This window comes from Tiliqua scincoides, chromosome 11 (genome assembly GCF_035046505.1).
Source record: "Tiliqua scincoides isolate rTilSci1 chromosome 11, rTilSci1.hap2, whole genome shotgun sequence".
NCBI classification, from domain to species: Eukaryota; Metazoa; Chordata; class Lepidosauria; order Squamata; family Scincidae; genus Tiliqua; species Tiliqua scincoides.
The window spans coordinates 23817963-23833247 of record NC_089831.1 but is presented as its reverse complement, the minus strand read 5'-3'; the positions used below and the strand labels follow the sequence as shown (position 1 = coordinate 23833247).

General features: G+C 46.3%; 1 pseudogene; it reads left to right on the top strand.

Annotated features, from left to right (window-relative positions):
- Positions 1 to 14952: 14952 nt before the first annotated feature.
- Positions 14953 to 15072, top strand: LOC136662994 (5S ribosomal RNA; annotated as a pseudogene).
- Positions 15073 to 15285: the final 213 nt, after the last annotated feature.

The following is a 15285-nucleotide window of genomic DNA, read 5'->3' as shown; positions in this document are numbered from 1 at the left end:
TACTGTTCTGATAACATTTTTTGAGGTTTTGGACCTCACAGTTATGGAAATTTTGATCAGGTGCAGGCCGAGTCTGCAAAAAAGCCGACCAACTAGCTCTGACTTCCTGGTACTCCCTTGCCCGCCACATCCCCTTCACACCTTACAGTGGTGGTGGAAATGTCCCTGTGGTTCAGAGATTGGGAGATGTTCCTGGACTCCTTGTATTTGGGCCCTGCTTGGAGTTTGTGAAACGCTTCGTCACATCTAGTTTCTCTTCCCCGAGAGAACTTTAAATGGAGTTTGAGGCTGGTGAGCAGCTGTTCTGTGCCCGACATATTTCATCAGCTGCATTCTCGGTTCCCATTTCCTTGCAAGTTGTGATCAGGCTGTGATAACTCTAGATAGGAAGCTCTTAGGCCCCGCTGTCTGCCTTGGAAATGTCACAGCTTAATAACTTTTTAATAAGGCCGGAGCCCAATCGCTCCAATGACGGCCACATCCTCGGAAAGTGGATTTTAAGTGGGTAACCTCCATCCAGGCTGAAGGAACCCAAAGAGGCTAGAAGGCTTGTGTGCCCTTCCCCTAGGGTGGCTTGTCAGCTCCTTTTCTGATCCTGTGCCTGAGTCACAATTTGTCCAGCCAGTGACATATTCCTTTGATAACCTTTGATTTTTCTACATGGGCAGAGGGTCTCTCTCCTATCCTAATGACCTTCCAATTTCCCTCATTGATGATCCACACACAGGCATTCATAAGAACATAAGAAGAGCCTGGCTGGATAAGGCCAATCTAGTCCAGCTTCCTGTATCTCAGAGTGCCCCTACCAAATGTCTCAGGGAGTACAAACAACAACAGACCTGCATCCTGGTGCCCTCCCTTGCATCTTGTTCATTCATGTTGAGACTAATAAGCTCAGAAAAAGATGAAGACACAGAAGCAATCCAAACTTCCCCCTGAGCCAGCACAAGTTCCTTGCGCCAGCTCCTAATTATTGCAAACATGCTGTAAAGCATGTTAGCAGTTATTTGAGAGCCAACTTGGCCAACACAAAGACATGCGCTGGCCTACCAGTGCTGGAACCTGCCCGGGAAGGGGGGGTGGTTTGTGCCAGCCAAGGCAGGCTGGTGCAGGGGACAGGATAAAGTGGTGGGAGGGCAGAACAAAGGCGAAGAGGAGTGGTGGTGGGCAGATCGGGCCCAGGAAGGGGGTGGGATCAGCTGCGGCAGCTTAGGACAAACCCCAATCTGCTGCTCGAATTTGCACCCATGAAATTGCGGGTGCAGATCTTAGTAGCCCCATAGGGGTGGCTGGCACATGACATGGGATACAGGGAAAAATATCCCTTACTCTAAATCTGGTACCTACCTTGCACTGGATATAATGCAGGCCGGTTGGCCTGTTCCTGCACAAGTTAGAATTGTGCCTTTATTTGTGAGTCCACGGTGTTCACAAATCCTCTCTTTTACATGCATTATCTCTCAGGAATGTCCTTGCAAGTAAGGCTTTGATGACGGGTTTTGCCGGAGAATTTTCAGCTCCATTTGGAGCGGGGTTAACGGAAAGGGGACTGGAGAGAATTTCATCTTTGCTTGTTTTGGTGCCACCTGTTTAATGGCTGTGTGTTCAATGGCTGGGAATTCTCCTGTGTAGCCACCCATTTTGTCCCATTTTACTCCCCTTTGATTGTTGGAACCCCCCCCCCCATTTCAACACTCATGTATAGGGCTGCACATTTAGAGGACTGTTTTTTTCCTCTCAGATCTAGTTCTAAATGCACCACCGATGGAAAGGAGACCATCGCTCAATGGTAGGGCATGTACTTTGCATGCAGAAAGCCCCCAGTTCAATCCTTGGCACCTCCCACCAGGTCAAAGGATCATAGTAGCGATGAGATCTGTGCCTGTGGTCCTTCAGAACCACAGCCATTCATAGGGGAAAAAAGAAGCTGCTTCATTGCCCTCATAATAATAAATAATAATAAATAAACTTTATTTGTATCCCGCCCTTCTCCCTGAAAGGAATTCATAAGCCAGTGTAGGCTTTTTATCATCCCCAGTAGGGAGAGAGAGAACTCAGAGACTGGGCGATGACTTGCCTGGGCTATGGTTTGAACTCAGAACCTTCCACTTCTCACAATCCAGGCTTGTCAGCACCACAGTACAGAATGTCTCTCAATGTGATGCAGAAACGAAATCAACGGAATGGAAATGGAAGCCCTCCCTCCTCATTGTGCTTAAGCCCAGGGCTCCAGGCGTGCAATTTACGCTTCCATTTTTTTCCTCCCAGCTTCCTTTTCTCTTCATCTCCCTTCTGCCTGTGCTTCCCTTTTAACTAGGTGAGGAGGGAATTGCACTCCAGGTTCCTTGATTTTAAATGACTCCCTTAAGGATGCTTCCAAGCTTGTAGCTCATTAAAAGTTATTTAAGTATGTTGCTAATCAAACAGAAGGCTGTGGAGCAGCTGTTAGCGATTTCGACGGCTTCTGAAGAGACTGCTGGCTTCTCATGACACCTCCCCGAGATTTCAAAACAGGACTGCTTAGTTTCACCCACCGAATGCCCCATCTGAGGCTCTAAAGTCTGACCTCCTCCTTGGACTAACTGGAGATCTGGAAGTGTGATGTACACCTACAAGTGTGGATCTTAACCGTTAAGTGTTTACTTCTCAGCTCTAGTACTCAGCATTTACACAACAAGTGCTTCATGTATCTCAGTCACCCTTATAACAATCTGTGGAACTCCCTGCCTCAGGAGATCTGGGTTCCTCCACCAAATAAAGACCTTTTGGTCTATCTGCTGCACAAAGACAATAGTCCTTAGTTGCTCTTAACTTGTTTTATTTGCCATTTTCTGAGCGCATCTTGTGCCGAGAAATGAGCACAGCATGCAAATCTTATCCTTAAAGTTAATGCTCCGGCAGAAGATGAGTACTCTTGATATAGCCGCCCCAATGTGGTTTCTCAAATCCCTCTTCTCCCACTGAGTTTTGAAAAGGGACTTGTACCTAATTCCTTTTGGTGGCCTTGAAAATCCAAGCCTCCTGTGTAGTTTAAAGCATTTTATGAGCATTAAACAAGAAATCCTTCAAGCCTCCTGGGGGAAAAGGGAGAGGGAAATGGTGAATTCGGTAACAGAAGCTCTAGATCCAAGAGCTTTCCCCTTCTATGTGGGATGAAAGAGAGGTGATAAAAATGGCAGAGCTGCTGCTGGTAAAGACACTCATTACGAAATAGGCTGCAGAGAGGTGGACCTTGTTGGCTGCAGTGCCACGATCCAATTGACTTCACATCAAGTGCCTTCAGCGATGTTATCTCATAGCTAGAACTGGTTAAATTGTGTTGCAACTTCATCCTGTTCACCAAAGGATTCCTGCTAGGGTGGGATTACCTGGTGACAAACCTGGGAAAGAGGAAGAAGCAACAGGCAAGGAGGCAAAAAAATAATAATTCCAAATAGGATTTTTTTTTTTTTTTACAGTGTCTGTTTCTATAGTCCAAGTGCGGAAATGTGCAACTCAAGCAAAATTGCTGCTGATTCAAAAATAATAAAATAAAAATAAAAAGCTAGAAAATATTCAACACAGCTGGAGTTAACACAGATTAAATGTAAGACATTTGCAATGCCCTGTGCAAGAGCAGGGTTGCCTTTAAGTCAATCGGATCAATTGCACCCAATTGGCCCTGTGCTGAAGGGGGCCCCGGGCTAGGGTTATCTAGTCTTGTCGAATACACACAACACATTGTGAAACACCACATTGCAGTTTCTATAGAGAACAGCAATGATGTTAATTTTCTTCTGAACTCTGAAGAAGTCAACATTTACATTTTTTTGTTTGCTTGTATGCTCACATGTATGCAATTTTATATTAAAAAGTGCTTAGATCCATTAACATAAGAACCCACCTTGCGTAGTTCCCCCATCTATGTTTTTAAAGCTGGGGAGCCTGGTGTATTATTTTAAAAGAGAATACCTCTCAACAAGAGCTGCCACATCAAATCCATGCTTCTCTTATGTGCTCCCTACAACTTGCTGTCCTCGAATGCGCACCTCCCTCTGATTCACATGGGGTTCCTAGCCAACAAATGTCACCAGACCTCATGCCACAATGAGCTTTACAAATTATACCACCGAACACTAACAGATAAGACACGAACCATCATTGCAATTAATTATGGCCAAACTGCAGTTGTCAACTCAATGAACAAAGTAGAGTCCGTGATTCATAGCCCTGGCTCTGTGTTCATTGTTTCCTGGCTAAGCTGTAGAAATAAAAAACATATCAGGCACTTCCATTTCAGTCATCAACATGAATGTCCTTAATGGGAAAGATTCCCTCCTGGGGATTCAACGGCTATGCATTGCATCCATATCTTTTCACACATTTATCATCATCAGTTTGTCATGTTTCTCTCCTTCCTTCGATCCAAGTCCAGGGCAGCATAGATGGGGAGGGAAGGCAATCCCATTCAATCCTCACAACAAATAAATATAATACCCAAATATTTAAACTCAGAGATCTGTTGGATTGTGTTTCCCCTAAATGACCAATCCTCACAACAACCCTTCGAGGTAGGCTAGGTTGGGAGAAAGTGACTTACTTGCCCAAAGTGAACTTCAGGCTCCTCGGTCTGAACATCTTGGCTCTGTTGTGAAGACATGCAGACGGACAGACCTCTTGCCCCTGTTCCTGATTGCCACTTTGTGTGATGAGCTCTGTCTACTTTGAACCACAAATCTTCTGGTCCACTCAGGCTGACACCCAGGTCACCAAAGTTCTGGAACTGAGCACCTTGTAGGCCTTGCTGAAACCCTACACAGGATCTGGGTGCATCCTAGAAGATTCTGGAGTTTATTGGCCATTTAAACTCCAGCACTAGCTATTGGACAAACCATATGTTAGTTCAATGGCTTAGACCAGGGGTGTCCAAAGTTTTTGGCAGAGGGCCACATGGTCTCTCTGACACTGTGTCGGGGGCCAGGGGAAAAAAAAGAACTAATTTACATTAAAATTTGAATAAATTTACATAAGTTTACATAAATGAATATAGTAAAGATTGAACTTATATGAATGAATGAAGGTCTTGCAGTAGCTCAAGGCCTATAAAAGGCCTTGCACAAAGCAAGGCTGGCCTTTCCTTTCCTGCTCCTACTGCATCACAGATGTGAAACAACAAGCAGTGGAGGGAACCCTCATCCACAGCTCATGTGAAATGTCAAACAGTTGCTCTCACACTGAGAGCAGTTGCGTCGGGCCAGTGTGGGCTCCAACAAATCTCCAGAGGGCCAGAGGCTCATTGGAGACTGGGGGCTCCCTGAGGGCTGCATTGAGAGGCCTCAAGGGCCACAAGTGGCCCTAGGGCCGGGGTTTGGGCACCCCTGGCTTAGACGACAATGGCACTGGCTGCCTGGCTATGCCCATCACCACTGCCAAGTTTTCTCTCCTCCAATGAATTGCTTTTTCACCCCACAATAAATGCTTGGGATATAAATTGAGCCACATTTTATTGACAGCCAATTAAGCACTTAAATCTGCAGCAAGCCCTGCTTCAAAACTCTTCCTTTTCAGTGCAGACAGCTAACCTAAAGGGAATATTAACTCACCGCCTTTCAACTGTTACCCTGCACATGCCTGATCTCGTCTGATCTTGGAAGCTAAGCAGAGTCAGGCCTGGTTAGTACTTGGGTGGGAAACCACTGGGGAATACCGGGTGCTGTAGGCTTATACCATAGTCTTTCGAGACTGAAGGTTGCCGACCATTTCACCTTTCAGGCATTCCCACTCGGTGGGAGCTTCTCTGTGCTAACCCCAGGAGTCAAGGAAGCTGGACTGCACCATCTCCCCCGAGCCTGAAAGCCTTTGATGTTGAGGTTGCAATCCAAGCACGAGGGCTCACCAGGTAGCCAACCTCTAGGGATCAGCACTGGCTTACCCCACTGACTTCTGCTAACCTCGGGGTGGACATCATAATCACTACTCCCGGCCCTACCAAACCTGTCAGATGTGACTACCCTGGCTACAGAACAAACCACTTATACAATAGTCTCAGGTACGTTAAAAAAAAACCCACCAACTGAGGCCAATCAGGTGCATGGCAAGAAATTCTTCCCCATGCCAACCAGCTAATCTTAGCATGTGTAACGGGTCCCTCCCACCCCAACAAAGCACACCACAGGGTGCAGGGATCGTCCCACCCTTGCCTCGTGGGACGGCAGGGTGGAGCAAGGAGCACCCCCTGTGCAAAATGGCAGTCGTGGAATGGCATTCCTGCCATCCTGCTTGGGGAGAATCCCGCATCCAGCAGCGATTTGCAGTTTGCTATCTTCCAAGACAGATGCCATCTCTTCCCCCTGCTTTGTTTTCTCAAAGAGAGAGAGAGATTCCAACCTGCCGCCCTCCCCTCCTGAAGGAGCCCTCTGGGTCCATTTACTGGGATAATTAATTTAATTAACAGTCTTCCGCAGACGTGCTAAAGATTGATGTTGCAAGTCTGCTCTCTGGTTGCAAGGATGCCTCTGGAAAGTGAGACACCCGAGCACTGTGCATCTTGGTAGCATCTCCCATTTAAAAGCTGGGCATAAATCAGCAGGCCGCCATCTATAGACTGCGGTTCTTGGCCCAATTTATAGCAGGATGGGTAAGGATTGGACTTTGGATATGTCGGTTTTCATTTCTCCTCCTCTTCCATTCTCCCGCTGTCGTCTTCAATCTTCCTCCCTCATCCTGTGTGTCCAATTAAAGGTTAAAGTTGATTTCTCTGTTTTAAGAAAAGGGGGAAGAACTAAAGCAAGTTAACTGTTTCACTCCTGAATGAGAGCCCAATCCGATGCATGTCTTCTCAGAAGTAAATTCCATCGTAGTCTATGCTGCTTACTCCCAGGAAAGTGTGGATAGGATTGTAGCTTTATGTCTGTCTGCATCCTGCTCAGAATTCTGCATCACACTGACCCACATTCTGCGAGAAGAGAGGCTGAATTCTGCAACTTGCATACATTATATGGCTACCCTCACAGTGCTGGGGGATGATGGCTTATTGATAATGGGGGCCACCGTATTTTTTATGATGGCAGGCATTTTTCTCACCCCGGAGGCATTTTGGGAATCCAAAGTGGCAGCCACCAGTTGCTCAGTACCAAAAGGAATGACAGTTCAGTAGCAAGGAAGAGGTTTAGGGCAAGAGGTGCCACTTGCTTGGGCAAGTGTCAACCGTAGGTCCTAGTGGAGCATTGGCAGCCAAAAGGTGAACCTGCCCTACGCCTTGGTCTCCCTTTAACAATTCGTTTGGTCCATAGGCACTAGTTGCTTGGATCTCAAATGTCAAAGAAGGCAATGTTCTTCAATCTGTGGTTTGTGACTCCAAAGGTGTCACACAGCCTCATTTTCAGAGTCGTAGCAACCTTTCAAAGACTGTGCAAGGGCAGGATTGAATCCACTGGCATTGCTGGAGGGTGTCGGGGGTGCAGGCCACACCGGGTGACACCCTGGGGGGGAGGGAAGGTGACGCCTCTTGTGGTCAAAATTGTGAAAATCTTGGCGTTTTTGAATAATACCATCATGTTATACATCATTCAATGCATAATTTATGCAGAATGCAATGAAACAAACCGGATTGAAATATCTGTATTCTATCAAAAGTTATAACCAAATAACCAGAAAGGAAAACACAGCTGTCTTATGTAACAAAAAGTGGATTTCTTTGACTCAAAACTAACCGATGAGACTGATTGTTCCAAGAGCCAATGAGGTGATAATGACAATGCAGGGAACCAATAAGGTGTTGGTCTGAGTCAGCTCTCATTTCCATGTATCTGAGCTCATTCTAGAACTCTGGTTCAGTCGTGTGAGTGCCATCAGGTTAGTCTCTGGTTTTTTGTTTGTTACGGATTTGCTGGGTGACGTGTACTGTTAATTAAAATGAATGAATGAAGTGAACGGGGGTGATACCAACCCTAGTAATGCCACAGCATTCAGGTTGTGCATGCAATGTCGTAATTTATTCTGAATGGTCTGGTCTGGGAGAAGATCCATCATGGGGGTGTCGCAGTGAGCTCTCACACTGGGTGGCGCAACCCCTGGAGATGCCTCTGCTTGAATTCAATCCAATAATGGTACTATCTTATTAAAACTGAGTTCTTTATATAATCCTGCATATCCTCTTCTCACTGTCTTGCCCTGCAACTCCTGGGGCCGGCCTTGCTCAGGCTGCCTACCTCACAGAGTTGTTGTGAAGACACACGAGATGGGGGGAAAGGGGCAGGTCGGCAGGGTGTAGAAAGATCGGGTCCCAGGAGGGGGCGGGATTGGAGGTGGGTCCCCAGTCTCATACTTGATTGATTGATAGATTGAGTGACTATAGTCATGGCACAAAAAATGTTGAAGACCACAGAAATAAAGCAATGACAGAGAGAGATCTAAATGCCATTGATTTGTTCCACCATTGCAATTTGAAAAACCCAAAATGTTGCATTCAAGAATATCTGTATCCATCATTAACAGATCTGTGGTTATAGAGCAGGGGTGCCCAAACCCTGGCCCTGGGGCCACATGCAGCCCTCGAGGCTTCTCAATGCGGCCCTTGGGGAGCCCCCAGTCTCCAATGAGCCTCTGGCCCTCCGGAGATTTGCTGGAGCCTGCACTGGCCCGACGCAACAGCTCTCCGGTGAGAGCGACTGTTTGACCTCTCGTGTGAGCTGTGGCATGAGGGCTCCCTCCACTGCTTGCTGTTTCATGTCTGTGATGCAGCAGAGGCAGCAAAGGAAAGGCCAACCTTGCTTTGTACAAGGCCTTTTATAGGCCTTGAGCTATTAAAAGACCTTCATTCATTCATTCATATAAATTCATCTTTACTATATTCATTTATGTAAACTTATGTAAATTTATTCAAATTTTAAATGCAAATTAATTGTTTCCCCCCCCCCCGGCCCCTGACACAGTGCCAGAGAGATGATGTGGCCCTTCTGCCATAAACTTTGGACATCCCTGTTATAGAGGATGAGGGGCACAGAAGGGGAGAAACTGAGTGCTGTGTAGTCCAGCCTCCCCTCCCTCTGGATTGGTTAGCCCAGTTTCCGAAGCATCCAAACACCAGAAATTATCAATCTGCAATTAACTGAATGCCTCTGCCCTTTCCCTGTGTCCATCAAGCCTTCCCTTCCCCCCTTCTAGCAAGGAATCATTTTAATGAGATTTCTTGGTAACAAATGACCAGTTTGTAATAATTATATTTTCTTCAGCAACTGCTGTAAAAATGATTTAAAGTGGGGCAGGCGCCAATTTATTAAGCATCAAATTTTCCACGGCGAACTTTTAACTAGGAAAAAAGCCTCTGAGACCGAGGGAGCCTGCTCCCCCAGCCCGGGCTGCGCAATCGTCCTGAAATATTGATGGTTTGTAGATGGAAACATAACGAAGGGTATTTGACTCTTTTATGAAAATGAATGGCTCCTGCCTCCGCTGAGCCTGTCCGTATTTCCTGCCCCTTAATAGTGCTTTGCCGTGTAGTGTGATTGAGGGAACTGGGGGTCAGTGTGTGTGTGTGGGAGGGGTGTCACTCCTACACCTCCTGCGTCTTGCACCTGGGTTCAGCTGTACAGTCAGTCTTCACTACTCGCTGATTTGCGACTGGGGGATTTGCTTATCTGTGGGGGATTAAGAACATAAAAACAGCCCCACTGGCTCAGGCCATAGGCCCATCTAGTCCAACTTCCTGCATCTCACAGCAGCCCACCAAATGCCCCAGGGAGCACACCAGATAACAAGAGACCTCATCCTGGTGCCCTCCCTTGCATCTTACATAGCCCATTTCTAAAATCAGGAGGTTGCGCGTACACATCATGGCTTGTACCCCGTAATGGATTTTTCCTCCAGAAACTTGTCCAAACCCCTTTTAAAGGCGTCCAGGCCAGTCGCCATCACCACATCTTGTGACAAGGAGTTCCACAGACCAACCACACGCTGAGTCAAGAAATATTTTCTCTTGTCTGTTCTAACTCTCCCAACACTCAATTTTAGTGGCTGTCTCCTGGTTCTGGTGGTATGTGAGCTCCATGCTAGTCATGAGTGTTATGCTAGTCATGCTAGTGTTATGTGAGAGTGTAAAGAGTGTAAAGAGCATCTCCGTATCCACTCTGTCCATCCCCTGCATAATTTTGTATGTCTCAATCATGTCCCCCCTCAGGCGCTTCTTTTCTAGGCTGAAGAGGCCCAAACGCCGTAGCCTTTCCTCATAAGTGAGGTAGGTGTCATAAGGATTGACACCTACCTCACTGTATTCATGGTTAATCCTCAGCTATCCATGATCTCTTCTGCCTTTGGATGGTCTCTGCTGTGGAGACCTTCTGAAGGCAACTGAGATTTCCAGAATGCCGCTCATGACTAGCACGGAGCCATGAAGCTTCCCCTGGCCATTTTAAAGGGGTCTGTGTTAGACATGGGCACCATTTTGAAGGTCTCTGCTGCCTTCAGAAGGTCTGTGCTGGCTTCCTGAGGGTCTCTTGCTGGCAGATATGCTACCCCTCCCCTAACCCCACTGATCCCGTTGGTTCATTGGCTCACTACCCACAGATTTTCTATCCACTTACATTTTCGGTGGATAACCCCAGTGGGTAATGAGAACGGACCGTAATTGGATGGAGAGACTTTTCAGCCCTCCATCATTCAAAGGATGATAAGCGGGAAGATATAAAGATGATAAGCTTAGTCTCCACTCAGTCAAATACCACTCGTTCACACGTCTTTAGCCTTTTGCATTTGTATAATAAATAAGCCCGATTTTTAGTTGACATGTTTTTAACATGTTGTCCATCATCCTCACAACAACCCTGCATGGTAGGCCATATTCTTCTCATTTCACAGAAGAGTTGCCAACAGATGAGGAAGAGAAAATCAGAAAATCAGAAAATTTTTTGCTTTAGGCTCAGTTACCAGAAAAGCTGGGAGTCCAGGTCTGTGTCTTTGAGAGGCACTTGGCTTACAGTGCTTGTTACTGCAAACCAATGTTGTCCTTGGTGTGTGCAGGAGCTATACAGAGGAAATGCATCACTGAAGAGGCAAGGCTTCCAATGTGCTCTAATGGCCTGACCCCTGTAGTTTGCAATCTTCAGTCTCGAAAGACTCTGGTATCACGCTCTGAATGGTGGTTCTGGAACAGTGTCTAGTGTGGCTGAAGAGGTCAATTTGGGAGTGACAATCCCTTCCACACTGGGAGCAAATGTAGTCTGTCCCTGGTCTGTCTCCCTGGCTATGGGCCTTCCTTCTTTGCCTCTTTGCCTCAGTCTGTTGGCCAAGTGTCTCTTCAAACTGGGAAAGGCCATGCTGCACAGCCTGCCTCCAAGCGGGCCGCTCAGAGGCCAGGGTTTCCCACCTGTTGAGGTCCACTCCTAAGGCCTTCAGATCCCCCTTGCAGATGTCCCTATATATCCCTTTTCACATTGTGAATAATATCTGAACGGGGGTTATTGAGTGCTTGGAATACAGGAACTGCAATGAAGAATAATGCATATCTTGACATGACTTATTCTTGATGCTTTTCTTAAAACAACCCTCTAACATGAGCAATCGTGATTAAGTTCACATTGCAACCAGGGAACTGAGGCAGCAAGGCTGTGACTTGCCCATGACCAGCATGGCAGAGAAGAGATTGAAAATAAGGAGTCCTAGTTTGCAGCACAGTATCTTAGCCACATCAGCCCTCTTAGATAAATTGACCAGAACCCAAGTTCATTGCAGAAAGACGACAACAGGAAGAGAGTGTTGACATGGGTTGCTGTGCTCAGCTGTGGCTGTGGTTAGAGCCACTGAGGAGATAGGGGCAAACCTAACCCAGAATCTCAGGTGTGCCTCTCTTTCCTGGACATGCTACCAAGCACTGATTCTGTCTCCAAAGGGACTCAAAGCATTTTGCCCTTGACTTGAAGCGGGAGTTTGCTGTTATTCAAGAGGTGTCTTCATTGATCACAAAATCCATAAGTGTGTTGCTCAAATGATGAAACCAAGTAAAATCGCTTACGATGACACCCCTTGCGGCCGTAGGGGCCAGAGTTTTTGAAGCCTGAACGCACACAGAAAATGTGTACCCCGGAAGGCTCAAAAAACTGGACTGGCTAGAACTGGATTATACATCAGAAAAATAAAGACAGACGGCCCCATCCTTTTCTAAGTGATGAGGAAAATGGCAAGATTTTGCTGAAATTGAGAAAAATTAAATTAGGGGGGAATATGCTAGGAGGAAAGAAAGGCAAGGGACTGTTGGCAAGCAGATGGAAATCCATCCCTGAATTACTGGAAAGCATATGGTAAAGGAAATGTCTTAGAACATTGTAGTTTTATAATTGGATAAACATTAATTTACCTCTTTAGCTAATTTAGAAAAAGCAACCTTAGACAATTGCAATTGCAATATTAGGAAGTCATGCTTTTCTTTTCAAAACTGTAACTCTACCTACCTACCTACCTACCTACCTACCTAACTACCTACCTACCTACTTACCTATCTATCTATCTATCTATCTATCTATCTATCTATCTATCTATCTATCTATCTATCTATCTATCCATCCATCCTTCCTTCCTTCCTTCCTTCCTTCTCATCTATCTATCTATCTATCTATCTATCTATCTATCTATCTATCTATCTATCTATCTATCTATCTATCTATCTATCCTTCCTTCCTTCCTTCCTTCCTTCCTTCTCATCTATCTATCTATCTATCTATCTATCTATCTATCTATCTATCTATCTATCTATCTATCTATCTATCTATCTATCTATCTTTCCTTCCTTCCTTCCTTCCTTCCTTCCTTCCTTCCTTCCTTCCTTCCTTCTCATCTATCTATCTATCTATCTATCTATCTATCTATCTATCTATCTATCTATCTATCTATCTATCCCTCCCTCCCTCCCTCCCTCCCTCCCTCCCTCTCTATCTATCTATCTATCTATCTATCTATCTATCTATCTATCTATCTATCTATCTATCTATCTATCTATCTATCTATCTGATCCCTTCTTGATTTGCCATTTTCTCCTCCTATCAGAAGCATAAGAGCATCCCTCCATGCACCTTCCTCTGAAGCATCAACCGGCCTGAGAAGCGAAGCGATGGACCACACATGGGTGCCTACACCCGCAGGAGAGGAAGGGCTGCTGATGCAACCTGGGAGACAAAAGGGAGTCCGCCTAGCAAGGAGGTTGCGGAGCAGAAAGAGTTTCCACTCAGTTGCCGGGGAAACTGGAGACCCAGCTGCAGCAGCAGATGGACGGCAGGAGACCTTGGCAGTGGATCCAATAGAAAGAACCTAGTAGTGAGGCCAAAGGGGGCAGCTAAGGCAAAGAAGGGCTAATGCCTTTTGCAAGGGGAGACCAAACACCCTTGCCTTTGCAAAGGTGGGGCAAGGGCCTTGGCCACAGAACCTGTGTTCAGCAGGATAATGTACATCCTGATAAACAACAGTGGTCTTGAGTCTGTGCAGAGTGCATTTTACTCCCCACTGAACATGTGCATTCCATCCAGACCCATGACTTGGTCTCTGGGACCTCCTGAGTAGACTCTCCTACAGTCTGTTCAGACTGGGTTTCATAAGACCCGGGGTGTGCCTGCATCTGAAAAAGTCCCTTCTCAGTTTGCTGGCATGCAGACCAGAGCCTGCAAAGTCAACAAGGTTGACTATTTCTCAGTGGCTGCCATTTTGGAAAGTTATAGCTCCCACAAAATCAACACACACACACACACACACACACACACACACACACACACACACGGCCTGAATGCCTGTAGCCAGTTTTTATTTTAGAAATTGTATAGAAATGAGTATCACTTTCTTCCCCCCCCCCCAAAAAAAAACAACAACAACAACAAAAAACTGATGTTGATAAGGAAAAGCCTCGGTATGGTAGGCTCTGTAATATGATGTTACTGAAAAATAGTTATTTTGCCTTGTTTCCTATGAGCCCTGGGGTGTTATTTGTTGGTTATGCTGCATTTTGTGGAAAAGACAAAACACAGTGTGTTTTTTTTTTTTTAAAAAAAAAGAGGAATTGTTCATAGCCATAAGCAAAGCCAAGGGTTCCCAAAGTGTGCGTCACGATGCTTTAGGGCAACGGTCTCCAAACCAGAGACCACTGTGCACCGGGAATGCCTTCCGCAGTGCAACCGGAACTTATAGTTCCAGCATGCCACGGAACTTCATGTCCCCAGATCGGGGCAACGCAACGCTCTGGCCAGTCGCATCTACGGTGCAATGCTCTAGAAGGCATTGCGTCTGGATTTCTGGGCAGATACAATGGCCTGGAGCATTGTGTCGTCCCAATCTGGGGACACAAAGTCCCGCGGCACACCCAAACGGTAAGTGTCGGTCATGGGGGGAAGGATTCACCCAGACCCTGGATCCAGCCCATAGGCCGGAGTTTGGAGGGGGCTGCCTTAGAGCATTGCAGCACACTCACAGGGGTGCCACAGGACACTCCCAGTGGCTCCTCTTACCTGTTCCCCCAGGCATCACCATCTTGGATCTCTTGAAATCATGCGAGATCCAAGATGGCATCCAAGATTTGGGTGCGGCCATCTTTGATCTCATAAAATTGCATGAGAATTGGGTGCTGTACCCGCCTAAGGAGGTTGCAGGGACGTCGTAAACTGGGCAAGTTTGAGGACCACTGAGCTAAGCCCTGAACAGGAGGAGAAGGCAACAAACCAGCACCAGTCCTTTCTCATGAACAATTGTTCTCATGAACAAGGGATTTTGTCAAATAGATCCAAATTTCCAGTCCTGCAATGGCAAATCAATAATATGTAGCATTTGTACAGAGGCAAGATTTGAAACAGAGACTCCGTAATCTGTGATTCAGGCTCTTGGCCACCACGCCACACCAGCTCACACAATCTCACAAAACTTGGGGTGCAGATTGCAAAATCTGCAGTAAAACTTTGCCAGCCTAAAGGAAGTCTCCCCATTTGGATGTTGCATCCTTCACAAGCTAGCAGCAACTGTTACCCTGGACATGCCCGATCTCGTCTGATCTTGGAAGCTAAGCAGGGTCAGGCCTGGTTAGTACTTGGATGGGAGACCTCCTGGGAATACCGGGTGCTGTAGGCTTATACCATAGTCTTTCGAAACTGAAGTTTGCCAACCAACCTTCACAAGCTGCCAGTTTCAAATATTCGCTGTGATTTTTCAAGCGCCACCATTAGCTGGGTACATTTTATGGTTCCACAGGAGACCTAATGGAACCAGAAATAGTAACAAGGGGGGCTTGTGAAGGCAATGTGTTTTTTTTTTGCACCAATTTTCAGTGGAACAATAGTGTCT